Source organism: Panthera onca, chromosome E1 (assembly GCF_046562875.1).
Source record: "Panthera onca isolate mPanOnc1 chromosome E1, mPanOnc1 haplotype 2, whole genome shotgun sequence".
In the NCBI taxonomy this organism is placed as follows: Eukaryota; Metazoa; Chordata; class Mammalia; order Carnivora; family Felidae; genus Panthera; species Panthera onca.
Genome location: NC_138352.1, coordinates 48,534,871 through 48,562,644, shown reverse-complemented (window position 1 = coordinate 48,562,644; position 27,774 = coordinate 48,534,871). Strand labels below are relative to the sequence as shown.

Sequence of the window (27,774 nt, the reverse complement as noted above, 5' to 3'; positions counted from 1 at the left end):
CACTTGTACCCCAATGTTTATAGCAGCACTCTCAACAATAGCCAAATTATGGAAAGAGCCTAAATGTCCATCAACTGATGAATGGATAAAGAAATTGTGGTTTATATACACAATGGAATACTACGTGGCAATGAGAAAGAATGAAATATGGCCTTTTGTAGCAACGTGGATGGAACTGGAGAGTGTGATGCTAAGTGAAATAGGCCATACAGAGAAAGACAGATACCATATGTTTTCACTCTTATGTGGATCCTGAGAAACGTAACAGAAACCCATGGGGGAGGGGAAGGAAAAAAAAAAAAAAAAGAGGTTAGAGTGGGAGAGAGCCAAAGCATAAGAGACTGTTAAAAACTGAGAACAAACTGAGGGTTGATGGGGGGTGGGAGGGAGGGCAGGGTGGGTGATGGGTATTGAGGAGGGCACCTTTTGGGATGAGCACTGGGTGTTGTATGGAAACCAATTTGACAGTAAATTTCATATATTAAAAAATTAAGAAAATAAATTAAAAAAAAATAAGTATACGGTAAGGTCCTGGAACCTGATTTTTAGTAGGCACCCTAAAATATTCTAATAATGATGGTGGCCAGTGATTCTCACTTAAATAGTGCTCTAGGCATCAATAATTTCTTATCTCCGTGGAAGAAATGATAATACCCACAGGACCAGGGGTTTTATTGTTTTTTTTTTTTTTTTGGGGGGGGGTGGACAGATTACCGAGATAACCAATGTGAAATCCTATAGTTTAGTGTTGGCACTTTGGAGGTGCCACATAAATGTTATCAGGAGTACCCCAAAGGTACATAGGTGTCATCTAACAAATCCATCCCCACTGCTTCTGCTGCCCCCAAGCATTAAAGCTTTCCTGACAGTCCATACCGTTGCTGCCATCAGCAGAAAATGCATCAGAAAATTATCTAAATGAGTGAATCAAATTTCAATGTCTTAAACATATCTGAAGAGGCAATTCATGAAGAAAAATGTACAGAATTGTACCTAAAACCTGCTGTCCTAAACCCAGTTACATACAAATGCTCAAACTCACCTATACCTCAGTATCTAGTCAAAATAACAGAAATGGCTTCAGTTATTTTAAGTAGGGAGAATTTAATACTGTTTCTCCAAAGTGCTGGAATGACTGCAGGAAAAATTAAGAGAATAGTTTTTTCAGTCATCAATAATGACAGAAGCCTCTCTTTTCTAATAGGATTGCAGGAGTGAATGGGAAAATTATGTTACTCAAAGCCTGTAATTGCTGTGTCCTTGATGTTGGAAGCATCCACTGTTGTTGTTGGAACGACAGTTCTGCTACTTGGTAGAAAGCTAAGATACCACCCCTCTACCGATACTGCTGGAAGTCCACAGACACACTCCACTGTTGCCCACCATCACCGATTCTGCCGGAGCCTGAGCCCATAAGAGCGATGCTGCTGAAGCACTGAGGTGTCTGCTCCTGCTGCCATATTGCCCTACCACAGCCACAGCAGGCAGACACGGTGCTGCTGACGTTGCTGGACTGTCTGCTGCCACTGCACTTCACGGAACCCTCTACCCAAGCAGGACCTCAGGAGCTCATTCTTCTTCCGAGGAATCACCAACACAGGAGTATCTGCTTCTTTTTTTCCTGTATCTTCCTTTTTCCTACTTTCCAATATCTCTTTAGTGTCCCCCACTGGAAGAACCTAACCAGAAGTCAGCTGGCCAGGAATTCTGAGAACTGTGGTTTGTAGGCTTTTAACCTCTCCTGATAAAGAGGAAAGCACAGAAGGGACAGAAAGTTGCTGAGATCCAACAAGACATCAGAACAACCTGCCATGTATCTCTTACTGGATAGGAAATAAGTCCATTTGTGGGAACTGCCCAGGTATCAAATGATCACAAGACTCTCTTTTTCATTCTTTCTTTAGCTGACCAGAGGAAGGATAATAGAAAATCTTAGGAATAAGGCCAATACATTTGGGATTTTGCAGTATGAGTTCATCAGAATTTAGGTTTTAGAGATTTTACCATGACGGTGAATATTTTTTAGTTGGAGTTTTCCAGCATAGTACATGGTGGTTACTTCCTTCAGGACTCACTTACTATCTGCAACCTATCAAATTAGTTCAGCCCAGGAAATTTTCTTCTCCCTGGAACTCTTACCATACCTACTTAGCATCTAAAATACACTATTTGGGAAATATTTGCTATGCAAATATATGCCTTCTGGAAAACTGGATCCCATGTCTTATGACTTTTTAAGATCTAATAGCCAACAAAGGTCCTTAAACATGGTAGTCATGTGATAAATGTTTGCAAGAATGATATTACAAAACAAATACAACTTAAATAAGGAATTTAAATAAAGAAAAATTTGGAATATTAGCTTTTCTGCGACATTTTCCTACTCCCCTCTCCTTTCTGAACTATGTGCAGTATATAACAGATATAATATTTCACCCCTAAATACCTGAGCATGTACCTCCCATGAACAAGTACATTCTCCTAGATAACCACAAGATCATTACAAAGTCAAAAAATTTAATACGGACTCAATAACATTATATAAAAATTCCATACTCAGGGCTCCTGGGTGGCTCAGTCGGTTAAGTGTCCAACTTCGGCTCAAGTCATGATTTCCTGGTTCATGGGTTTGAGCCCTGCATTGGGCTCTGTGATGACAGCTCAGAGCCTGGAGCCTGCTTTGGATTTTGTGTCTCCCTCTCTCTCTCTCTGCTCATCCCCTGCTCATGCTCTCTCTCTCAAAAATTAACATTAAAAAAATTTTAAATCCTGTTCAATTTTTCCCAAATGTCCTTTATATCTGTTTTTCCCTCATCCAATGCAGAATCTCATCAAAGTTCATACATTTCATTGGTTATATATTTCCAGTTCCCCATAAACCAAAAGAATCTCTTTTAATCTAAAACTAGCTTTCATGATATTGACATTTTTAATAATTTAGGTCACTGGACTATTGGACTGTCCCATATTTTGGATTTGTCTCATTACTTCCTCATGATTAAACACAGATTAAACATTTTTGGCAAAAATACTGCATAGGTAATGTGTAATTTCTTCTGAATCACATATGAAGGTACATATTGTCAATTTGTTCTACTAACGGGCTAAGCTCGACGATTTGATTAAGGTGGTATCTGCCAGATCATTTCATTAGAAAGTATCCTTTCCCTGTCATTTAATAAGCAATCAGTTGGGGGATAATTTGAGACCATGAAATATCCTGTTCCTTAACAATCTCTTATCAAGTAATTTTAGCATCCTTGATGATTCTTGCCTGAATTACCACATAGGTAGTACCAAATTGCTTATTATTCTAATACTATCATTTCTTCTATATATATTAACTGGCATTCTTCTATAAAGGAAAGTATTTCAGGATGCCTGGGTAGCTCAGTCAGTTAAGCGTCTGACTCTTGATTTCGGCTCAGGTGATCTCACTCGGTTTGTGAGTTCGAGCCCTGTGCTGGGCTCTGTGCTGACAGCACTGAGCCTGCTTTGGATTCTCTCTCCCCTTCTTTCTCTGTCCCTCTCAGGCTCAGGTGCGCTCACACTCACTCTCTCAAAATAAATAAACTTAAAAAAAAATATTTCAATTCTCCTCCCTCATTTTTTGTTATCATCGTAGGTTCATATATTTTTAATCATATCATATTCCATAACCATCATTTTTCATGCTCAAAGCGTCCCAAATTTAGCCAGTGGGAGACTCAAAATTTGGGTTTGCATCCATGTCACATGTTCTCAATACTTTCTGAACACTTCCCTATCTTCAGGCACCAAAATATTCCTAGATTTACCTTATACTTTCTCTGCCTCCATTCTGGAATTATCCATTCTCAAAAGAGACCCGCTCCCTTTGAGTATTTAGGGGCCCAATTTTCTTAATGAAGCCCTTTAATTCAAGCTTTCAAACCCAATTTTGAGAAAGAATTTCTCATTAGCCACTTCATTGTCTTCACATAATTTCAAGATAGTATTGATTTGAAACTCAAACACTGACTGAAATGGTTCAAGAATGGTGGATGTTCTCAAATTTTCCCAGTCTGTGCTCTAAAAGGTCAGCAATCCAAATACAGGATAGAAAAGCAGAATTCCACTGTTACCTGAGAAGATATTATTAATTGTATCTACCTAAATTATGCCATGTGCATTCCATAAATAACAGTGTTTTATGGGTTCTTCCCCCCCTAATACCTCCAGTATGTCTTCAAATTGTGCTCAGATTCAGTTCGGTATACTATTCTAAGTATACTATTCTTCAGTATACTATTCTAAAGCAGGGATCAACAAAGTTTTTCTATAAAAAGCCAGTCAATAAGTATATCACGTTTTCAATCTCTGTTACAACCACTCAACTCTTCAATTGTAGCCAAATCAGCCAGACAATATGAAATGAACTGGCATGGCTATGTGACCAGTAAAACTTTTTTTTTTTTTTTTTTTTTTGGCAAAAACAGATTTGAGTTGTTTGCCAACCCTAGTTCTAAACAAAAGTAACAATAATTATAACATATAATAATATATAATTATATCTTACTTCTATTACTACAATTATAAATAAAATGTGATAGTCCTAGAACCCAAGATATTCACTTCTAATGTTTTGCTCTGCTTCCTTCCAATCTTTGATGACTGTTTTTGTTTTTTTACATAATAGTGATTGTCTCCATACATAGTTTTTCTCAGTATTTTCCACTGAATTTTATCATCAAGACATTTCTCCCTCATAGCAAATACTGATTTTCCTCTGCCCCATATCACTTCCACCCTCTGACTCCACCTGCAGTGGCATGGACAGCTTCCCATCTTGATTAGTATTTCTCTGCTTTTCCGAAGACTCTCTCCAAGCTCATAGGAGCTTGCAGAGACACCTCAAAGCCCATGATTCAACCCTCCTAAGGGCAAACTTCAATCAGAGAAAGACTAGAACTTGTGCGTAAGTGATCCTCCAGTTTCCCTGTTCTTTAATGTCCATTTTTACAATGTATCACGTTATATTCTCGGCATATTTTCTCCAGCTTATTAATATATCTCCATTTTGTTCATTAATGTTTTATATGTATTTAAGTATTTTATTGATATTGATGGATCTTCACTGCTTTGTTGGCTTTAAGTTGATAAAATCCTCTCCCGGACAGTGATTTTATATATATTCATTTTAACTTCGGGATCACTTAGTCAAGTTAACCAAAAACTATATATATGAATGCATGTATCTTTGCTACATTAGAAAAAGTTGAACTTTTATATAAATGAGAATTTAAATATATATGATGCTACAACTTTATCATACTGAAACTTCCTATCAAATTTAGGTGGACTTCCCAATGTTTAGTCTCTCTCTTTTTTTTTTTTTTTTGGTCTTTCTTTAACGTCTTTCAGAAACATTTATAGATTTTCTTGATATAGAGGCCATGTGGTCTGGGTTAAGGTTATTGCTGGGTTTTTAATCTTCTTTATTGCAATTGTGAAATAAGGACTTTTTCTCATCCATTATATTCTGTAAATTGTTTCGTTCACAATTAGTACCAACTTTGTAGGTTTACCTTGTATCTAGCTAAATTTCCACATTCATTCTGATACTATATAGAAGTACATGCACATAATTGTGTTTTGTTGAGATGCTATCAACTATATACAAGGACTATATAGGGACAAGCTTTCTGAAAATCATTATTATAATGATTTAAATATTTTAAGAAGGCCATTCATGACCCATTTACAACAATATAATATTTTTTTGGTCTGCATTTTTTTTAAATTTCTGGTTTCATTTAATATGCTTAGACTCTATGTTAGCTTTCTGTATTTTATATGCTCTTATAAGTCACCCTAAGTAATTTCTAGAGGTTGATTTCTTTATTTTCTAACTATGAAAAAGAAACAGAAATTGGTATCTTTTTCAATACAAATCAAACATTAAAATGTACTTTTCTCCTTTACAAAATATATTCCCAAACAGCGCAGTGGCTTTTTTTCACTAGTTTGTTGATATTCCAATTTTGTTTATAATTTTTTATGACTATAGGCTTTAAGTGTTTATGTATTTATATCAGCTTATTTTTACTGCCTTATCAGCTTCAGACTTATAAGACCCTTTCTTGGGTAATAAAGATTTGACTCTTAGAACAAATGCCAGCTCTACAACTTGGATGAGTTACCAAGCTTCTTTGTGCCTCAGTTCCCTGATCTGTAAAATGGGGTCATGAGGTCATTAAGATGGCATATGCTAATGTGCATGCTACACATTCACATTATTTCTTATTTTTAGGCTCTTCTTTATTTTATATTGAGTACTTAAAATACAAATACTACCTACCCTATGTAAAAGAAAAAATTTAAGTGATGACAAGGTTTACAAACATTTACTATGGGAACCAAGAGGAACCACCATATTTTATTAAAGCTAACATATAAAATTATTTTATGTACCATTATGAATAAAGACAAAATGTAAACTATTCATCTATGATATCCTCTCAAGTAACAGATATATGCCAAGTTCTAAGGTGTAAAAATGGAGGAGGCTGCATCTTAAAATGAATGATAAGCAGTAAGTTCAAATGTGTTTTCCTGCTGGCCAAGCACCATGTTAGCATTTTACATATGTTAGTTATTCTGCTACATCTCTCAGCATTGGCATCACTTCACAGTTGAAGAAACTCAAGTTTCTCTAAGGTTAAGCCCTTCATTAAAAATTTTTAATTGAAAAATCTATCAGATATGAACTACTATGCTAGATGCTGAAGATACAGTGATGAAAAAGAAGAACAAAATCTTTTCCCTCATTTATGAATGATGCGTGTTACTAAAGGGTGCTATGGGAGGCCTTCCCTATGGGCGTGGGAAGATTTAAGCCAGACCAGGGGCTCAGGGAAGGGATCTCAGAAGAAGTGGTGTTTAAGCTGAGATCCAATGGTTGAGTAGCCATCATCTAGAAAAATGTAGCAAGAGTGTTCCTGGCACTGAAAAATAAAAAAAAGTAAGTAGCCCAAGGAAGCGAAGAGTGGAGCTAGGATTTAAATCCAAATCTGAATGACACTAAATCATGTTGCAAGTTCACTTACTATCTATAAAAGCAAATCACACTCTGCCCCTGCACACTCCTACCTGCCCCTTGCCCAACATTTTCATACAGATTAATTAATGTCTAAGACAGCTTTCAAGGGGAAAGGTATAGGGCAGTCTAAGAGTTGGATTAGCTTCCTTTTTTTTTTTTTTTTTTTAAAAGGAAGGAACCAGGGGAGTTACCTATCTCGTCCCCTGCCACCACCTCTTCTACATCCTTAATATGCTACCAAACTATTCAAGGATGCCCAAAATGCAGCACCAAAAGCAATCAGCCCAACTAACTGGCTAAGAGAAGACTCTGCACCTATCTGGTTGGTATCCCTACAGGATTCAATAGAGACTCCTTGATCCTCATATAAAGCCCTAAAAGAGAGAGCAATTTGAGAGGATTCAGAGCTGCTGAAAGAATGCAGAAGACCAAGACTGCTCTCCAAGGAGCTATTCTTCCAGAAGAATGGGTGTTCACCTCAGAGAGCAAGAAGAAAGAGGGATGCAGGAACTCAGAGAACTAAGCCTGCACTTTAAACATGTGCCTTTGGTTGTGACACACAGATTAAAAAATCTTGTGTTTACCTAGTTAGGAGAACAGATGAATCAAAGACAATAGGCAGACACATTTACACATGCATTAGTACTTTTTTGTATTAAAAAAGTGAAATGTTGACATTCATAGCTTGATAAAATTTTACATACCTTCCCACATCTTCCCTATCTGTCTCCACCTTTCCCTTTCTCTATTGAATTTGCCATTTCCTACACAGGTGCATTACAAAGGATGCCAAGCATAAGCCAACAGATGTTGCAGAAAAAAAAAAAAAACAAAACAAACAAACAAGTAGAAAAAAAAGCGTACCGCTTCTCAAAAACAAAGATATGCTTTTTAAGTGGACTGGGTCATGTGTATTAGACTCCACATTGATATTTGAATTTATTTGTACATCACCACCTCTCAATGGGGGATAAGTTTGTTGCTTTTGCCAACAATGAAGGGAAAGTTAATATATTTGATTAGATGTATCACTGGAGGTGATTAAAGGCATCAATGGTAGCAGAGAAAGCCCTGGACATGTGTAGTCCAATCCATCTTGGAGAAGGCAGTTATGCCAAACAGTGGAGCCCAGGTGTGATGGGCAGGCTTTCCTATGATCTCAAATATCTTCAAGACAACAGAACTACAGGGACTTGGATGACTCATATCACCCACATAAGACAGAGAATTTTGACTCACCTTTCTATGTTTATCTGATTCCATTCTTCAATTTCGAATACGTGAGATCTTTTGTGCCCGTGTTTGTCACTGTGCACTATACTGGTTGAAAACTCCAGAAATAGATTTCTTTGAAGCAACTTCTCAGTTACTTTGAAGTTTACAAAATAGAAGTATATGATTGTTTCCATTCTCACTGACTTGCTGTCCTATGACAAAACTGACCAGTGGGCAACATTCCCTGATCATTGTATACTGAAGTTAGATTGATCCCGCCACGTTTTCTTCATGTTTCACTGCAATATGCTTTGAATTCATTGTTTAAAATACCCTGACAGACCTGTGTGTCATTTTAGACTAAGTGAAATCATACATATCATTTATCCTAAAGAGTACATAATACTAAGATCTAAGGAAAAAAGCAAATACCTGTAGAACTATATAAGGACTCACTACTGTGTGATAAAACCTTCTTAGGTTGAAAGAATAAAAGTTATAGGTGGAATACAAGGGGAATCCCAGTAGCTGATCCCGCTGACATGGCCGGTTCTACTGCTACAGATGGAGATGCATTTCCCCTCAAATAAATGACTAACTGAATTTATGCCAAACAACAGATTTCATTCTAAGCAATTGTGAAACAAATGCGTTTTGATTCTTTTCATTAGTTCAATACAATCTTTTCCCTGGTTGCAGAGAGAAATAACAATTAATTTCTTTGGGCAGAAGCTGAGAGCTAAGGGTTTCTTTCTCCCGCTAATCCCTTCATAATAATTACAGATGCATAGAAATATAAGTGAGGTAGAACTGCTTGCTTGGAACATCTGGATAATGTGAAGAAGTCATGGAAATTCTTTTCCTAAAGATGTTTAAAAGCAGAAATACCCATGTGACCTGTATGTTATAACTCATCATAAAAGGCACTGTAATCTGTTCATCCTGAAATGCTTCTGCAATTACCAGGGTCTGATATATGATAAAACCTCATTAAGGTTTTTGTTTTGTTTTGAGTGTAGAACATGATGTTCTGGACAGGGGACTAGATTAAATGGTCCCCCAAATTCACTCCTATTTCTACAATTTTAAAACTGGTAAGGAAAGTAAATTGTCATGTTCATTAGGACCAAAAAAAAAAAAAAAAAAACCAGTAAAAATGGATTTGTGACCTAATTTAGATTGTCTGATTAGATTCATCCAGTTTATCACACAGTCACATGCGGGGTCCATTTTGTCTGGGTAAACTTTCTCACCAATGAGAATTTTAATTTTCTTTCAGACACCTTACAGTCTCAGCATCCTTGAATTATTTGAAGATGCACGTATACCAACAGATCCCTGGAACTAAAGGAAGTGTTTTCCTTTGCATTGTTAAGAAAACAATGGACGTTTTTCTAATGCCAGCATTCACTATTGCAGTAAGGTATTTGCTGGAAAGAAAACATTAAGCAACCGCTTTGATCAAAACTGGTATTTGTTGCAGGAATCATGGAACAAAATCAACAACAGTTCATTTGATTTATTTATTGCAGATGTGCAGAGCATTAAACTTCTTATTCCAAACGGCAATTTTACTGCTCAGGGCACTGTCGTTATTCGCAGTATAATAGTGCACTCTACAGGATTTCGTTTCTAAATGCAAGATGTGTTAATTATGCCTTTGAGAGAGACAAAGATGGAAAAAGGAGAGAGAGAGTAAATCCTAAGAGTGTTAGAGAGGCTGAGGAAAAGAAGGCACACTCAAAAAAGGACATTTGAGATAATGGTCTAGAAGCCCTGAATATTACCTAGCCCAGTTTACCAGGATAGGAAATAACTTAATTTGAGAGAGAAGAAGAGTTCTTTTGACTGCAAAGTACCCTGTGCCATACATTTTAAGAGGCTGAGTTTGGCAGAGTACAGTTCTATCCTCTAGGAAGAAAATGACCAATGACCTGTACACGAAGTTATCTGGGAAAAAAAGTAGATATAATTCAGTGCAAGGACTTCAAATTGGTATCTTCTTTCTTTCCAGCTTTACTGAGGTTTAATGGACAAATAAAATTACAGGACATTTAAAGTGCATATTGTGATGATTTGATATATGTATATCATGAAAGGACTCCTCCTATCTAGTTAATTAACACATCCCATCACCCTCATATATATGTTTTGGTGACAACATTTCAAAACCTACTCACTTGGCAAATTTCAATTATGCAACTATAGTCACCATGTTGTACATCAGATGCTCTGAATTGATTCGTCTTACAGCTGAGGCTTATAATCTTTTACCAACTTCTCCCTATTTCCCCTACACCCCAGTCCCTGGCAATGAGTTTTCTACTCTCTAATTTTCTGAGGTTTTTTTTGTGTTGTTTTTTTTTTTTTTTTTGGTTCCACATATAAGTGATACCATGCAATATTAGTCTTTTTCTATCTGGATTATTTCACTTAGCATAATGCACTCAGAGTTCATCCATGTGATCACAAATAGCAGCATTTCCTTCTTTCTCATGGCTAATATTCCTGTGTCTGTGTGTGTGTGTGTCTGTGATACATCACATCTTCTATATCCATTCATCCATCAATAAGCATATAGGTTGTTTCCATGTCTTGGCTACTGTGAATAATGCTGCAGTGAACATGGTAGTACAGACATCTCTTTGAGAGAGTGATTTCATTTCCTTTGGATATATACCTAAGAAGTGGAATTGCTGGATCATAGGGTAGTTCTATTTTTAACTTTTTGAGCAACCTCCCTACTGTTTCCCATAGTGGCTGTGCCAATTTAGATTTCCAACAGTGATGCACCAAGGTCCTCTTTTCTCCACAGCCTCACCAACACGTGTTATTTATCTTTACAATGACACACATTCTAACATGTGTGAGGTGATATTTCATTGCACTTCTGATTTGCATTTCCCTGATGATTACTGTTGTTGACCACCTTTTCATGGACCTGTTGGCCACTTGTAGGTTTTCTTTGGAAAAAAAAAAAAAGTCTGTTGAAGTCCTCTGCCCATTTTTTAAAGGGATTGTTTGTTTTTGCTATTGAGCTGTGAGGGTTGTATTAACTCCTCATCAGGTAGATGCTTTGCAAATACTTTCTCCCATTCAATAGGTTGCCTTTTCATTGTGTTGATAATTTCTTTTGCTGTGCAGAAGCTTTCTAGTTTGTTATCATCATGCTTATTTTTGCTTTTGTTGCTTTTGCTTTTGGTGTCAAATCCAAAAGATCATTTCCAAGACCAACGTCAGGACGCTTACTCTGTATGTTTTCTTCTAGAATTGTTGTGGCTTCAGATCTTACCTTCAAGTCCTTAATCCATTTCCAGTTAATTGTTATGAGTGGTGTAACATACAAGTCCAATTTTCTTTTTTGCGTGTGAATATCCAGTTTTCCCAACACCATTTATTGAAGAGACTATCCTTTCCCTATTGTGTATTTTAAACAGGTTTCATCTTAAGTGTTAACTTTGATCAATTAGTGCTATCTGCCAGGGACGTTGGGGGAAATGGAGTGGCATCCCATGTGCTATGCATTTGTCATCCCTTGATAAGTAAAAAGAGTAATGAACTGGTAGTCAGAGGTTCCATATTCAAGTTTCAATCCTATTATTTTGTTATAACTCCATGCCCTGGAAAAGTGTTCTAAACTTAATAAATACATGCTAGAATAAAAACTAACTTAATACTGAGAGGGCTTCAACTTAGAATGGCAGTCAAGTCTGCAGAGTACCTTGCCAGCACTGGTCTCATCAAATTCTACCACCACCTCTGTGGAGAAAGAGGTACTACAGCATGGCAGCGTGGAAAGAAAAGCAGGGAGAAGATAATATAGATATGGATATTAATTCTGGCTTTTCCATTTAGCTTCCTCATTTTTAAAATGAAGTTTATAATAATAACAACCTCCCAATGAATGTAAGAATGTCCACTTTGGAATGTGGCACTGCTGCTCCCTTTATCAGAGCTGGCCTTGTGACTTACCTTGGCCAACAGAGAGAAATAATAGTTATGAATATGAAGCCTAAGCATTAAGACAACTTGCAATTTCCATCCTCACTGTCTTGGACTCCTGAGACCATCATGCTATGAAAGTCCATCTAGCCTAGTAAAGGTTAAAAAATCACAGAGAGGAGAAATGAAGTGCCATAATTGGCTTCAGCTGACAAATACATGATTGATGTCCTCTTGGAATCACCTGCTCCATTGGAGCCACCAGATGACAGTAACTGCATGAATGATTCCCAGTGAGACCACGCAAAGAAGCACTGAGATTGTACATCTACAGAATCATAAGAAATAATAAACTGGTATTGTTTTATACCACTAAGTTTTGCATAGCAATAGGTAACTGATACAAGCACAATGCCTACCTTCTAAAATTGTAAGGAGGACTAAATAATTATGTAAAATGACAAAAACACAAGAAACTGACTAAAGGGTGGAGAGCATTATTAGCCTCCTGCTTCATAGGTGAAATATCAGGCTTACCACAACTAAGCAGATTATTCAAGGTCACACTGCCTTTAACTGTGAAGCAATGCCATACACAAATTAAAATCCAGAGAAAACTCAGAGGTCATACTTTGTGGCTCACCACTCATTAGTGTGACACCTCTGTTAGGCTGTTTTTCTGTAAAATGGGGCAGTAATCACACTTGCCTGATAGGATTTATGTGAGGGTTGATAGAGGTAATGAATGTGTATCAATTAGCCCAGTGCCTGGTACGTAAGAAGCATTTAAAAATTAATATACAATTATTTTAGTGAAGGTTTCCACTTTAAAACATCAATGAAGTTTTTAATTGCTCCTTTTAACAAATATTACCACTGAGTAGAAATTTTATGGGCCCTGAGGCCAACATTGGGTTTCATCCCAGTCAAGGACACAAACAAGATTAAGAGCATGTGACAGCTTGCAGTTAGGAAGTTCACACCACAGAGTGGTGAGTTTAGGGTGTCATATACAGAGTCAGTGTACAGATGACCCAATAGACAGACCTGGGTAGACATGGTTTTCTAGAGTACAGCTATGACTCAGAGTTAGAATTTAAAGGGGTGAAAAGCAATAGATTAAAAAATCATCTTAAACTAAGAAAGTGGGGCTTATCACTCAGTGAGTTGCCAACAGTTTATCTGAGGTAGGACAAAGGCTGTTGGCTTGATGCCTTCTTTTCAAGCATAGTTGTGAGCATGTGCTATTAAGAGTTAGGTTCTGTGTTAGTTCAGAATATCAAAGAACCAGACACCAAGATGTGATTAAATTTGCAAGGAATTATTAGGGAAATACTTTCAGAGAGAAAATATGGAGAGTTACAGGGAATGCTGGGAAAGCCATCAGACCATGATACAAGTCTGACCCCAAGAGATGGAGAGAAAAGGTTTGGTAGTAGAAGCATTCTAGACTACCATGCTAAGTAAAGTTTGACAAGATCTTCAGAGAGTCCTTGGGCCAAGGTTGTCCATCAGAGAAGTTCCAGGTCTCCCAGGAACAGGTTTGCCTTAGAATCCCTGCCAAGCTCAGTCATTGGCTGGAAGCAACCATGGGAAGCATGACATCTGTACAGTGTAGCAAGAGATTTCAGAACACAGCATCTGGGGCTCTGTTCAATTACATCTTCCATAATTGGAAGCCCGCAAGGAGTATTCCAATGGCTGCCACAGCCCACTAGGGAAAAACTGGGTTGAACAGGTGCTGTGTCCACCAGGAAGTCACTGACATTGCAGCACGAGAATGTGCTTTGATTGCAAATATAAGGATGATAAACAAGTGACAAACCTACTCAGAGACCTGTTCTTAGTTTCACTGAAGAAGAGAAGGTGTCAGGGACTACAAGCAGTTTGTCTCTAAGATATTGGTTTTACTTCAAGTGACATGTCTTTTTGCAAAATTGATAGAGATCTTTCCAGAGTTGGTTGAATAGAGTGTTAAAAAGGTATCAGTAAAATTCAAATGGATCCTCTGACATCTCTGCTAATAAGAATAACTGCTGCTCCACAGAGAAAAGTGAAAAGAAGCTGAATAGGTGTTTGAAATCAAAGAATCTTTATCATCACCCATACTTCAAAGAATGCTATTATGATATGCAGGGGATTTGGATCTCTGAAAGCAATCAGAGAGTTACTGTGTTCTCCAAATGAAATTATATAGTATTTTAATATTGACAACACAAATCCATTTATAATTTAATTCATCAAGTAAGTATACTTGTTCCTTCTTCCCCACCTCTCTCATTCTCTATTTTTTATATTCCCCTTTCAGCCCAAGTGAAAAGCTCCGCAACAACCAGCTAAAAGCTGGTGAAAACCACGTGCTAATTTCAAGAGTATACTATCCTGCTATTTCTACCAATTTGGACGTTTCATTTCTCTAAGTATTTATCAAGAACTTACTATGTGTTCAAGCCCTTCCTCTAGATACAGGTGGGAATGAAGATCAAACCACAGTCCATCTCCTCAGAATATTTTCAATAGGTACTGAAGATCCTCGAGTGCAAAAGGAAATGCTTTTTATCTCTAGAACTGTCATATAATGTGGTACAGGTTGTTCACTGCTCAAAGGTGCCCAGCAAGTGGAGTGAGTGGAGGTCTGAAATTACCCATGTTCAGTTCATCAAGCTATGCAACCTTACACACAGCTAGGTCTTACAAGAGAAAGTGTGCATTTGTCTAATTAGCACAAAGTTGCCATTTGACTAATGATACCCTGAAAATAGTTCTGAATCTTAAATGAGCTCAGTCTGCTGCATTTAATAGGAACACAATATTGAATGAGTGAAACAATTATGCATCAGAGAATGCAGTGTATATTCTAGTACCCAAATTCATGGTATAGAAAATAGTTTCTTAGATACCAAAATATGGAGAAACTGCCATAAGATATATTATTCTTGCAAGACTATCTTCCTAGCAGAATCAATTCTCAAATATATACATGGATGATTCACAATACAGATCACTGAAAAGGTCAGAACAAAAGACACTGAGTTTTGAATGGAAATTGGATGACTTCTGGGATTTGGCAAAATTACCATCATAGTACACTTTGCTCTTTCTCATATTCAAACAGATATGTACACTCTAATAGTCACTGACTGGTAGCCAGAAAAGCAAGTCCTAGATTAGGAAGATGAAGTCTAACCAGGGAGAAATGCTTGTCAAAAATCAATCTACCAAAGAAATAGATCACTGACTAATAATCACATGTAGTAAAATGGGAAAGAAAAATGTATTCCCACAGAACTCCAGGGAAAGGGTGACTGGCTACAATGAACTCTCTCCAAATAGAAGCAGGTAGAGCTGGAGACTGAGTGGGATGAGTCCCCAGGTGAGAGAGATCAATGACAGCAAATCATGAGATACGGAGCCCAACAATGGTAGATGTAGCAATAACAACATCCCATGTAGGGAAACCCTAATCAAGAATCTCTCAAATGAAACCAAATACAATGTAGGTGGTGATCACATTACCACATTTATTTGTTATATATACAATCTAGATGAAAGTAAACACGAAGGGTTCTGTAAGGACTGTGGCTTTTATTGTGAATGAAGATCGGAAGCCATCAGAGGATGTTAAGCAGAAAAATATTGTAAAGTGGACTTAGAATGTAAAAAGTCCTCTGGCCGCAATGTGAGCATTTAACTGTAATAGGGCAAGAGAAGATGTATTATATGAAGGCTGCTTCAGTAATCCAGGTGTGACATGGTGGCTTGGACCAGGATAGTGACCGTAGAGGCAGACATACTACATATAAATGTGGTATATTAGGTATAATGTCAACATAGATGCATTGAGTTAACAAAACCATATTTTAAATGAATTTATATGAAACTGTAGTTCTGAAACCACCTGTCTCTATGCTATCAATGCCTTTTCCCTTCACCCCTTATAACTGGAGAGGATTATTATCCTTTCCTGAGAATTTACTTGAGCCCTTAAAAAGTGATAGTTTCAAGGCTTATCCAGATTTTTCACACTTGAAAAATAGACAATGTAAAGCCACTGGTTTTTTTCTCAACAAGTCAGAAGAGGCATAATTTGGACAGGGTAAGGTGAGAGAACAAATGGAAATAAACCAGCACAGTTTTGCATTATGATTTATTGTCCAAACCAGGATACTCTCGAGGGATAATTTAAAGTTATATGTTTTTTTTTAAGTGATTTACTGTAAAATTGGCTTCATTATATTGTTGGACCTTTAAAATATTTTTATTCAAAATTACTTTCAAAATATAATTCTTAAAATTGAAGTATCAACTTGGGGCACCTGGGTGGCTCAGTCAGTGAAGGATCTAGCTCTTGATTTCTGCTCAGGTCATGATCTCAGGGTTCATGAGATCAAGCCCCACATTGGGCTCTATGCTGACAGCACACAGCCTGCTTGGGATTCTTTCTCTCCCTCTCTCTCTCAAAATAAATCAATAAACATTTAAAAATAAAGAAAATTAAAATATCTACTCATGTAAATGCAGATAAAACAGTATTTATTGTAAAACTTCACTGATTGATGTTGTAATCAAAAGAAGTAAAGATAACATGAGTAAAATAATTATTTTGGAGTAGATTAATTTAATCAGTTTCTTAGCCATAACAATCCCTAATTGTCTTGTCACTGGTATTTGTCTCAAAGTTGTTTTTTCAAGATGCTCTTATTTTTTAACTGTTTAAATTCAATTTCACACACCATTTCAATATTGCATTTTATATGTATGATATTTAAAGTTGTTGACACTTTCAGTTGACTCTTCCCTGTAGACCATAATTTTTTTAATTGAGAAAATCACTCTCTGCAGACATTGAGGTATCTGTTAAGCTGAAAACAACTTCTCATAAGTAGATGTTATTCCCCATTCTAACTTATTATCTTATTGATCTGTAAATATCTCACAACAAATACTTTTATAAATAGTGTACTTTTGCTTCCATTTAGATACTTGTCTTCATCTAATCTCTATGATTTTTTTTAGATATTTTGTATACTTTGCCAAATTTAGATATTACAACTTTGTAGCCCTTTTCAATTTCATATCATCAGCATCCTAGTGGAGAATGTAGATTTTTCCAATAAAAAAGTGTCAAAGTATTCTTACCATCTGTCAAAATATTACACATGTAATTATCAAATTTCCAAATGAAATAATTTACACCAGTACTTCTCAAATTTTAATGTAAATACAAATACTCCAGGGATCTTATTAAAACAAAGACTATGATTCAGGGTGTGTTGGAGCTACAGTTCTAACAAGCTCACAGGTGAGGCCAATGTTGCCTAGGACCACACTCTGAATAGCAAAACTGAAATTTGGGCTTTTATTGTTTTTTTTTTTAACGTTTATTTATTTTTGAGACAGAGCATGAATGGTGGGAGGGTCAGAGAGAGAGGGAGAGACAGAATCGGAAGCAGGCTCCAGGCTCCGAGCTGTCAGCACAGAGCCCCACGCGGGGCTCGAACTCGTGAACCACGAGATCATGACCTGAACCGAAGTCGGACACTTAACCGACTGAGCCACCCAGGCGCCCCTGGGCTTTTATTGTTTTATCCATTCAGTTTTTCCTTTCCTTTTTTCAAAAAATTTTTTAAATGTTTATTTTTTTTTAATTTTTTTTTTTTTTAACGTTTATTTATTTTTGAGACACAGAGAGACAGAGCATGAACAGGGGAGGGGCAGAAAGAGAGGGAGACACAGAATCCGAACCAGGTTCCAGGCTCTGAGCTGTCAGCACAGAGCCCGACGCAGGGCTTGAACTCACGGACCGCGAGATCATGACCTGAGCCGATGTCGGACGCTTAACCGACCAAGCCACCCAGGCGCCCCTTAAATGTTTATTTTTATTTTTGAGAGAGAGCACGAGTTGGGGAGGGGCAGAGTGAGACGGAGACAGAGAATCTGAAGCAGACTCTGAGCTGTCAGCACAGAGCCCAACTCGAGGCTGGAACTCACAGACCAGGAGATCATGGCCTGAGCCGAAGTCAGACGCTCAACCCACTGAGCCACCAAGGCGGCCTTCCTTTCCTTTTTGAGAGATCAATTTCACAACGTCTTCTTCTCTGAAATTTGCCAAATACATAAAAAGCTGCAGGTTTTTTTTTTGGCATTCATGTGTTAAATGTTCTGATTAAAGATTTTCAATTAATTTTGAACAAAATGCAATCAAAAATTTATTTTTTTAAAGCAGTTTAATACCATCACCATCATAAAACATTTAGTTTGTTTTCTAGTGCTATTCATTGAAAATTCAAACATCTCTGACTGATGGTGAGTAACTAAGAGAGGTAAGCATGCTGAAGAGTTTTTAAAAATTTAATACCATCTTCATTACAAAATAAAGTTGTAATTTATTTATTCTAAGTGGATACATATGACATTATTTTGATATCTACAACTTCCATTTTGATTGGTTAAATAACACATTTTGTTTAGATGCAGTTATAAACTATGCATGCACCACAACCAATTTCAAGTACATTTCTGCTCCAGGGCCTCTTAATTTAATAACATTATTTTTACCACCACACTGTGTGCCAGTAAAATCTGTGTTTGTTCCTATTTTCTCCACAAAATATTTTAAATGATGACATGTTTAACTTTATACTAGTATTCACAATACTGTCAGATGTCGTAATTTAGAATGATTTTGATCCCATTAATGGGAATTTAAAAATGAGCTATTATTGAATTTATCTACACTTGATCTTAGCCAAAAGGCCGAGAAGCGATATTACTGAATTTATCTAAGTTCGTGTTCTACTTGAAACACTTGACACTGAGGGGAAAAAAACATTGTTTAATTCTTTGCAACGTTTTTCTGCTAGTGAAGCTATCCTATTAACGACTATCAATTTACTTTTAGTGTATTCACAGGAAAAGCTGGAATCAATGACAGAAGAAACTAATTTAGAACTGTCATTTGATCTAAATGAAAAGTCATGCTTCACAGAATAAAATGTAAGTGCTCTTTCTAAAGCTGTAGGTTTCCAATCATTGTTAACAGGGTAGTCTTCTTAAAGTAACTATTAAATTTTGAAGGAGAGGCTGATGCTTCTTTACCATACTTCTGACTCTTGGTTTTCACATGCTCATTAATATTATGACAACCCCCATAAATAATTTTCAACAAAGTCTCATGGAAGTTTCCCATTCATCAATATCTTAAGAAACAGAAATTCATATTTAATCTCTTTTAAATATACTTTTTTTGCTTTGGCACATTGCAGCCAACAATTAGAAAAAAATGTTTAAAGCATAATGAAAAAAATAAATTGTTGTAGAGTTCTCATGGAATAAATGACAAAAATCACTGTAGCAACACATTCCAACAATTATTTTCCATACATATTTCACATATATCTAACTTCTAATTTTTGCAGGTTTCCCAGTGTGTGCAACTAGTGGCCAGATGCTTTGTGTATCCAACATCCCAAAGCAGGACCACAGCAATTCACCAAACAGCCAGAAGAAAAAACAGCAATAAGCAGTTCTTCCATCGCTACCTAAAAGTAGGTATTGGCGGTCTCTAGCTTCTCCTAATAAAGTGCAGTCTTGCTCACCAGCAAGCACTCTTAATGCTATCTTTCAAAGGAAGGAGATAGGGTGTTAGTTACTGGCCATGTGGAAACGGCCAGAAAAGAGAAATAGTGAATATGAAAAATGGACCAGTGATGATTTATGTGTTTAAGTAAGAACTCTGTTCACTACATATGCATTGCCCACTTAACATGACAGAAGCTGGAAGTAAACATGAAATCAACCAAATGCAGAGTGCTTATTTTAATGCAGTGATCAATAACACTATGCTTAAAAAAATAAAAACTCTAGGACAAACGCTAAATGAAACTGGATACCATGATTAGAGCCATAAACCATGACTGCCATAGGCAAAACATGAGGTACGGTCATTCTAATTATAAAGTGAAGTACTATCCCTACAGGAAGAAAAACCGATCTCTCAACTTACTAGGGCAGTTAGGAAAATGTTTTTCTGGTGCCTTAAGGATTTAGATGGAATGCAGTATCTTTGTTTATAAGACAAATTTGGCCTGCAGACATTTTGTTGGCTTACACAGACTTTTCATTTGAGTTACTTGCAAAAAATTAAATTGGAAGATTTCACGTAGAATTGCAGTTGAGAGAAGAGAGAAATAGATAAAGATCTGACAACTCTGAGCTTGTATTTTCACATACTCAAAATGAGATATAATGTCACAGAGCCAGGTTTTCTTATAAACTCAAAAAGCACCACTTAGCTTGTATCCAAAGTGAAATTAATACAAAAGAATTGTATATGAAGCGCCTGGGTGGCTCAGTCAGTTAAGCATCCAACTCTTCATCTCAGCTCAGGTCATGATCTTGCTGTTTGTGAGATCGAGCCCTACATCGGTCTCTGCACTGACAATGCGGAGCCTGCTTGGGATTGATTCTCATATTCTCTCTCTCTCTTTCTCTCTCTCACCACTCCCTCAAAATAAACTTTAAAAAAAAATACGAATGAATTGTACCCATGTAATACAAATATACCACCCCCTGGAATTGAGCAACTCCTAAGGTCCCAATATATACAAAAGACACCTTTAGAAGAAATAGATAGCCTTCAGTTTGCCATACCCCTACCCAATTCAACCAATCAACTTCATTACTTGGACATATGAACAACAGAGCTGGTTACCTCTGGTTTGGAGTATATTCTTCCTAAGAGTTCTTTCTGAAAAGTATTTGTCTGATTTTATAGTTAGCTACTGTACAACCAAAATAATGGAGAGATGAATCTGCAACTCTTAGTGGTGGAAAATACCTGCACTATCTTATGTGTTTTCAGTAATAAAACCACCCACACCCCATTGCTCTTCACCACATTATTCAGTAGGATTGAAGAGATGAGGGCCATTGATTCTGTCCTGATGGAGACTCTAGAGCCATTATTCCAAATATTACTTTAAGCCAAATAATTTAAGTGTTGGTATATGTGCTCCTTGTTGGCAGAGAATAGCATGGATGACCCGAAGCCCAGCAGTTATTACAAGAAAGTGGTGGTCCCAGAAAGACGCATACGTAATACACAGGGACTCAGACAGGAAGAGGAAACATTCCAAAGAAACCGCCCCCCTCCATTCAAAAATCAACCCTTATCCCTCAAAAGTTGTATTTCCTAGATGTTTCCCACTATGGGAATAGCTGTATTTCACATTGACTGTGGTGTTTTGTTTTTGTTTTTGTTTTTTTTTTTTATCTCTTATATTGTAATTTCCTTTAGTTATTCCAGGTTTTCAGTAAAGTTCATTATACCCATAAAGACTTGTATAACAATGTTATGGACAACAAAGCAGGAGTAAACGCTAATGTGATTTTCTGGTGCCTCGGAAGAGGGCCAGGCATACTACTGTTAATGGTGTATGGCAGATCCAGTGTGCTCAGCAGGGTGACACACAGAACACATGCCTTTAAAGAGCTGCAATCTCATGAATAACTCATGACTCAAGAGGAATATAAGCTAACCCTTCACTACTGAAAGTCAGAGGAGATGCAAAATTAGAACAGATAGCAGAAATACACAAATATTAACATACATACATACATAAATGTTAGATATATAGGTAGAAATAGTTTGTGTGCAAGTGATTCCTTTTGAAAGAAAAAACTGGTCAAAAAAAAAGTTGGGGTCTTTACCTTTTCCTTGCGAAGTTTCTGGAGACTAAAAAGTTGCATCTTCCCAACACCTACATAGCCAATGAGTGACAGTGTATGCTCAAACTTTGACACCATAAGCGCTGTAATAGTCCCTCTCATTGCCAGTTAAAAAGTACACCCTTGTTTAAATGGCTGGAATGCATCTTGGCAGATAATGTATATTGAATAATGTCAATACACAGCTTGTTAAAGCTGACAATGGATGCTCAGGAGATGTCAAACAGGAACAGAACTCAGCCTTTATCCCAATCCAGGTTGCTTAAAGCTGAAGTGTGGTAAATTGGGCATGTCTAAAAGGGAGCTGTCAAGCTTAAAAGGTTTAATATTAAATCTTTCCCTACAGATCTGAAACAGACTAATATAGCTAGGCACTTACACTTCTCTTGGGTTATAAAGCACTTGAAAAATAATACATATTAAGCTACTAAAAATGCCCTGTGAGGTTAGGGGGCAAGTGGAATTATTACATGATCCATTATTTCCTTCTACAAATGCCCATGTGATTCTATACAGGGTTTCCTTCCATGGTTTTATCCTAAGGATGAAAATAAGTTTCCCTCTGAAGATTAGCTTCCCCTGCTTAGTAACAGGCAGTCTCAAGCACTGTGTTGAAAAGGAGTCTGAGGCCACTCCTAGGCTAAAACTAGAGTATCACAATCCAAGCAGGTCAGGGAGGTATGGGTTGAAAATGCTGACACAGATTCCAGGTGTTGGCTGCACACTGAACTGAGTATGGCACAAATATGTTGTATCTCTCAGTTCAGGATCATGTTTAATATAGTTAATAAGCTGGTGGGCTGAGCACCAGGGCACCAAAGGATGCTCCAAATGAGAGAGAGCTGCCCATCCAACATGCAAAGCAGAAACCTTATCTGTACATGGAAGGGGTGTGAGGATTTTGTAATTTGAAAAAAAAAAGAATAGCATTTCTGAGGTCTACACGGCAAGATATTTCCATCTCAGAGAGTTTGTGTGAATTTTTCCTGTATTTCTTATGCTTATTTTTTTTCCAGCCTGGAAACCCTTTTTGTTCTAGACTTTGCAACCTACTTATCTTGTGTGCTTAGAAAAATCTCTTCATTCTGAGAAAGTAGTTTGGATGTCAGTTCCAGTTTTCCTGTGAATGGAAAGATTTTTTGGAGTTGAGTTACAAAGTACAGAGGTTGGTGAATACTAATCTGAACAACTAAGCAAGCAGTGAATTGTGCTTCCACAAATGATGGGTTGAGCCCTGGATCAAAGAAAAACTGTGCCTTCATGTATATAATAGGAGAAGCTGGGTAAGGAGAGAACCAAATGGGAAAAAAAAAAATCAATCTCTTTTAATAGGCTCTGTATGTTTTTCTTAACAGAGACTATATTTATTCAAGAAACTGCATGGTTCTGGAAAGCATACCACCTCAATATGCACTGAAGCCTGATCTTATGACTGCAGTCAGCCTAGCACTAAATGCACACAAAAACAGACAAAATGTGTGAATCCCCACTATCCCACACAGCCTTGATGGTATATCTGGTTTTCTCTTTGCATACTCTAAAGTGCTAGCTGCCTTGCCAGCAGGCAGTGGACTTGTTGCAGAATTCAAGTCTATTTCTGGAGATTACAGATTGCTGGGATTAATATCAGTGTAGTCAGTACATAGCACCCAAATTTCCATGCTCTGATGGTATGTCAGAACTGGCACCCTACCTCTCTCCCATTATATTGCCAGGGGACAATGATGAGACAACTCAGGGATGAAGGAGAGGAGGGACTAAATAATGTTTCACAAAGTCAGTAATTGCCCAGCCTCTATCATGATTTGTACCAAAGACCTATACCAATAGCATTATCCTTTAAATACACTCACTTTGTTTACTTTATCCTAAGAACTACCACAACAGCATAGATTGAAGGGATAAATAACATTTTTAATGCTAATTCAAATCCGTAACTGATGCAACAACAACAAAAAAAACGTGTCCACCCAAAGTCCCTAAATCATCTTAAGGCGCCTCATAAAGTCACACTCTGGGAAATTGGCAACTGAAAGGAATCCCAGCTGAGAGCTGCTAGAATTTCAGACTAAGCCCAAAATACCCACACTAGAGCTGGATGAAAAAGGCTGGAGTGGAGAACTCTCATTGCAGACTTACTCTTCTCATCTAAATAGACAATCATTTCTACTTTTCCACATCCTTATCACCACCAGATACCATTCAAGTACTGGCAGCTGTTGGAAGAAATGTAAGAAGGGAAGAAACAGAAAGAAAAAAAAGAAAACGGATCTGACAAGTAAAAAGGAATCTGCTTGGTTTTCTGCTGTTGCTGCATTTTGTGGGTTGAAAGGCTAATATCAAAATATTGTGGTTATAAAAACATCATAATTATAGGATTCTGAATCATGTTTGTCATCACTCCATGCCTTTGTCTTTGTCTTCCTTTTAATCTCTTTAATGTACCATAATTATGTCTTCAGTATGGGTCAATTATCTCTGAACTAAAAAACAAATTACCATCATTACCTCTGATTATTCTTCCCTTTTCTTTGATCCTATTTTGTTCAACAACCAAAATTTTGTGTTCATTCAGCCCTTCTCTTCCCTAGTTGCATCACTGGCAGGGCTGAGATACAGTAGAAAATCATTCCCCTGCCATTTCCAATATTATCCTTTCCCTTCATCCCCTTCTTCAAACATTTCTGGTGCCTGCACATCATCAAAATATGTTCAAATGATCTTATTACAAACATAGCTCCTGGCTGACACCACCTTTCAGGCCCAGCACCCCTTTAATCTTTTACTTCCCCATCCTAACTACATTTACTAAATCCAAATTAGTACATGAAGGCCCATTCAGACTACATTAATGTCTTAAAAAGTGACTGCATCCTACTGTCAATAATCCTAAGACTAATGGGCCCCTGGACTTAGGTGACACAGAAAATTAGCAAGGCTGGACTGGAGCAAAGATCCATGAATTACAAAGGATCTCTCTACTGTGGTTACAGAAACTAATGAAAAATTAGCATTTCTTTTGGTTGGAAAAGGAAGAAAGCAAGAAGGAGGATGAAAGAAACGAACTTAAGAATAGTACTTAGAAAATAATACTTGAGAAATAAAAACATCCAAGTTGTCTTGATGATGCTTTTCTAGACAGGTGTCCAGAAGATTAAGAAGATGAAAGCAAAATTTGCTTTCTCTTTGTGGAAGTAGGATGGAAATAAGGGATGGAGGAGCCACAGTGATTATTCTTTCGGGCAGTCTTACTGGTTATGGAGCACCAGGCATCATGATGGTTTTCTTGCCCCGTATTGATAAGCTGATTTCCCAGAAATCCCTATAGTGAACTGGAAGAATATTCTTAACACCAACACATAGACTCTGTGCACCCAAGTAGAAGTGGGAAATTCAGCAACAATTTCCTCTAACTCATGCTAGCTGGACCCTGTATGTAATCAAAATCTTCACTTCTACCACATCTTTGTTTCCTGTCTGCATTTTTAGGAGGTGTTTCTTCTATGCTGATTATCCCCTTCCATTCCTGAATTCACTGAATCTAAAAGCGGGGGGGGGGGGGGGGGGGAGCAGGGCCTAAAAATATAGCCCACTGGGGCACCTACTCTGCAAATAAGTACAGCTTGATGTGTTACAGGTACCAGGATAGACAGAATCCTCTAAGTCTTTGTTTAATATAACCATTAGATTTGAGACAGGGCATGGAAAAACTATGGTACTGGAACAAAGCTAAAATACTTCACCTTTTAGAAGAACAGCATTATTTTCAAATAGAATCACTTGTTAATAAATTGAGGCCATGATGATAAAAACAGATCAGAAGCCCAAGCTAGGATTCTCATATGCCTTGCTCCAGCCAAATGACTTTGAGATCACATAAACTATTAAGGTCCCTACTCTAGCTATGTCAGAGGGTTTCTATGAGGATGCTCTGAAGTAATATACATGAAAATGCTCAACATTCATGCCATTTGCAGCAAAGTGGATGGAACTGGAAGGTACTATGCTGAGTGAACTAAGTCGGTCAGAGAAGGACAGATACCATGTTTTCACTCATATGTGTATCTTGAGAAACTTAACAAAAGACCAAGGGGAAGGGAAGGAGAAAAAATAGTTACAAACAGAGAGGCAAGGAGGTAAACCACAAGAGACTCTTAAATACAGAAAACAAACTGAGGGTGGACTGGGGGTGGGGGAGAGGGGAAAATGGGTGATGGGCACTGAGGAGGACACTGTTGGGATGAGCACTGGGTGTTGTATGTAAGCCAATTTGACAATAAATTATATTTTTAAAAAACATTGTATAAATACAAGATACTTGCTATAGACTGTTTCATATATTGAAAACTTAATGCCCAATATGATGCTATTGGTAGTTTTTTAAAGGTAATTGGGTCATGAGGGTGGAGCCTCATGATGGGATTAGTGCCCTTTTAAGAGACACCAAAGAGTTTGCTTCCTCTGTTCTCTGCCACTTGAAAGAAGATGGTGGTCTAGAAATCAGGAAGAGGTACCCTGCCAAAAATCCAAGCATGCTGGCACCCTTATCTCAGATGTCCAGTCTCCAGAACCGGGAGATATATATTTGTTGTTTAAGCCACATCCATGTAATTTGTTATAGCAGCCCAAATGGACTAGGACCCTTTATAGAAAGAATTTGCTGACCACTATTCTAGGGGGTTGAGATACAGCAGTGATAAAAGTAGCAACACAAAAACAAAGATCTCTGCCCTCCTGGTGCTTACATTCTAATGGGAGAAGACAACTTACTTAATAAAAAAGTTAATCCCGGGGCGCCTGGGTGGCGCAGTCGGTTAAGCGTCCGACTTCAGCCAGGTCACGATCTCGCAGTCTGTGAGTTCGAGCCCCGCGTCAGGCTCTGGGCTGATGGCTCGGAGCCTGGAGCCTGTTTCTGATTCTGTGTCTCCCTCTCTCTCTGCCCCTCCCCCGTTCATGCTCTGTCTCTCTCTGTCCCAAAAATAAATAAAAAACGTTGAAAAAAAAATTAAAAAAAAAAAAAAAAAAAAAGTTAATCCCATAGTTAGAAAGTTGAATGTCATGGGAGAAATTAATCAGGGTAAGAGGAACTGGATGTGTGCAAGGGGAGGGGTTGCAAGTTTTAAGAGAACCTTCTAGGTAGTTCTCACAGAAGATTAAGAGTAAAGAATGTGACTTGGGGTTTTACAGGCCACTGCTACTAATCTTGGGTTTTACTCTGAGTAAAATGGAAAACCACAGGCAGTATTTAAGTGGAGAAATGTCAGGATCTAATTTGGTTTTTATGAATTTTTTTTAAGATTTATTCATTTTTTAGAGACAGAGACAGAGCATCAGTGGGGAAGGGGGAGAGAGAAAGGGAGACACAGAATCCGAAGCAGGCTCCAGGCTCTGAGCTGTCAGCACAGAGCTCGATGCAGGGCTCTAACCCACAAACTGTGAGATCATGACCTGAGATGAAGTCGGATGCTCAACCAACTGAGCCACCCAGGCGCCCCATCTAATTTGGTTTTTAAAGGACCACTCTTGCTATTCTGTTGAAAATAAAATGTAGTAAGGCATGATCAAAGAAAGAAGATATGTTATAGGAGACTTTTCTAATATGGTAGGCAGGAGATAACGGTAGCCTGAATGATGACGATAGTAATGTGAACAATGAGAACTGACTCCTTGGAATATTTTGAAAATAGAGCAACAGGATTTGCTGATAAGTTAGATTAGAGGTATGGAAGAAGGAAAGAAGTCAAGAATAATCCCTAAGGTTTTTGGCATGAGCTAGAAGACTAGAGTTGCCATTATCTGAAGACTGGGACTGAAGCAGATTTAAGAGG

General features: G+C 37.5%; 1 long non-coding RNA gene across 2 annotated transcripts in view; it reads left to right on the top strand.

Annotated features, from left to right (window-relative positions):
* The window catches only part of LOC132687862 (uncharacterized), a 43,881-nt gene extending 19,596 nt beyond the window's left edge, over window positions 1-24,285 (top strand). Inside the window, exons 2-5 of one of the 2 annotated variants that reach the window (XR_009614303.3) lie at window positions 19,119-19,213; window positions 19,636-19,764; window positions 23,302-23,456; window positions 24,142-24,285. This is a non-coding gene — a long non-coding RNA (uncharacterized LOC132687862). Of the gene's footprint in view, window positions 1-19,118; window positions 19,214-19,635; window positions 19,765-23,301 lie in introns of both variants that reach the window. The other variant, XR_009614302.3, reaches the window with a different exon arrangement.
* The last annotated feature ends 3,489 nt before the right edge of the window (window positions 24,286-27,774 follow it).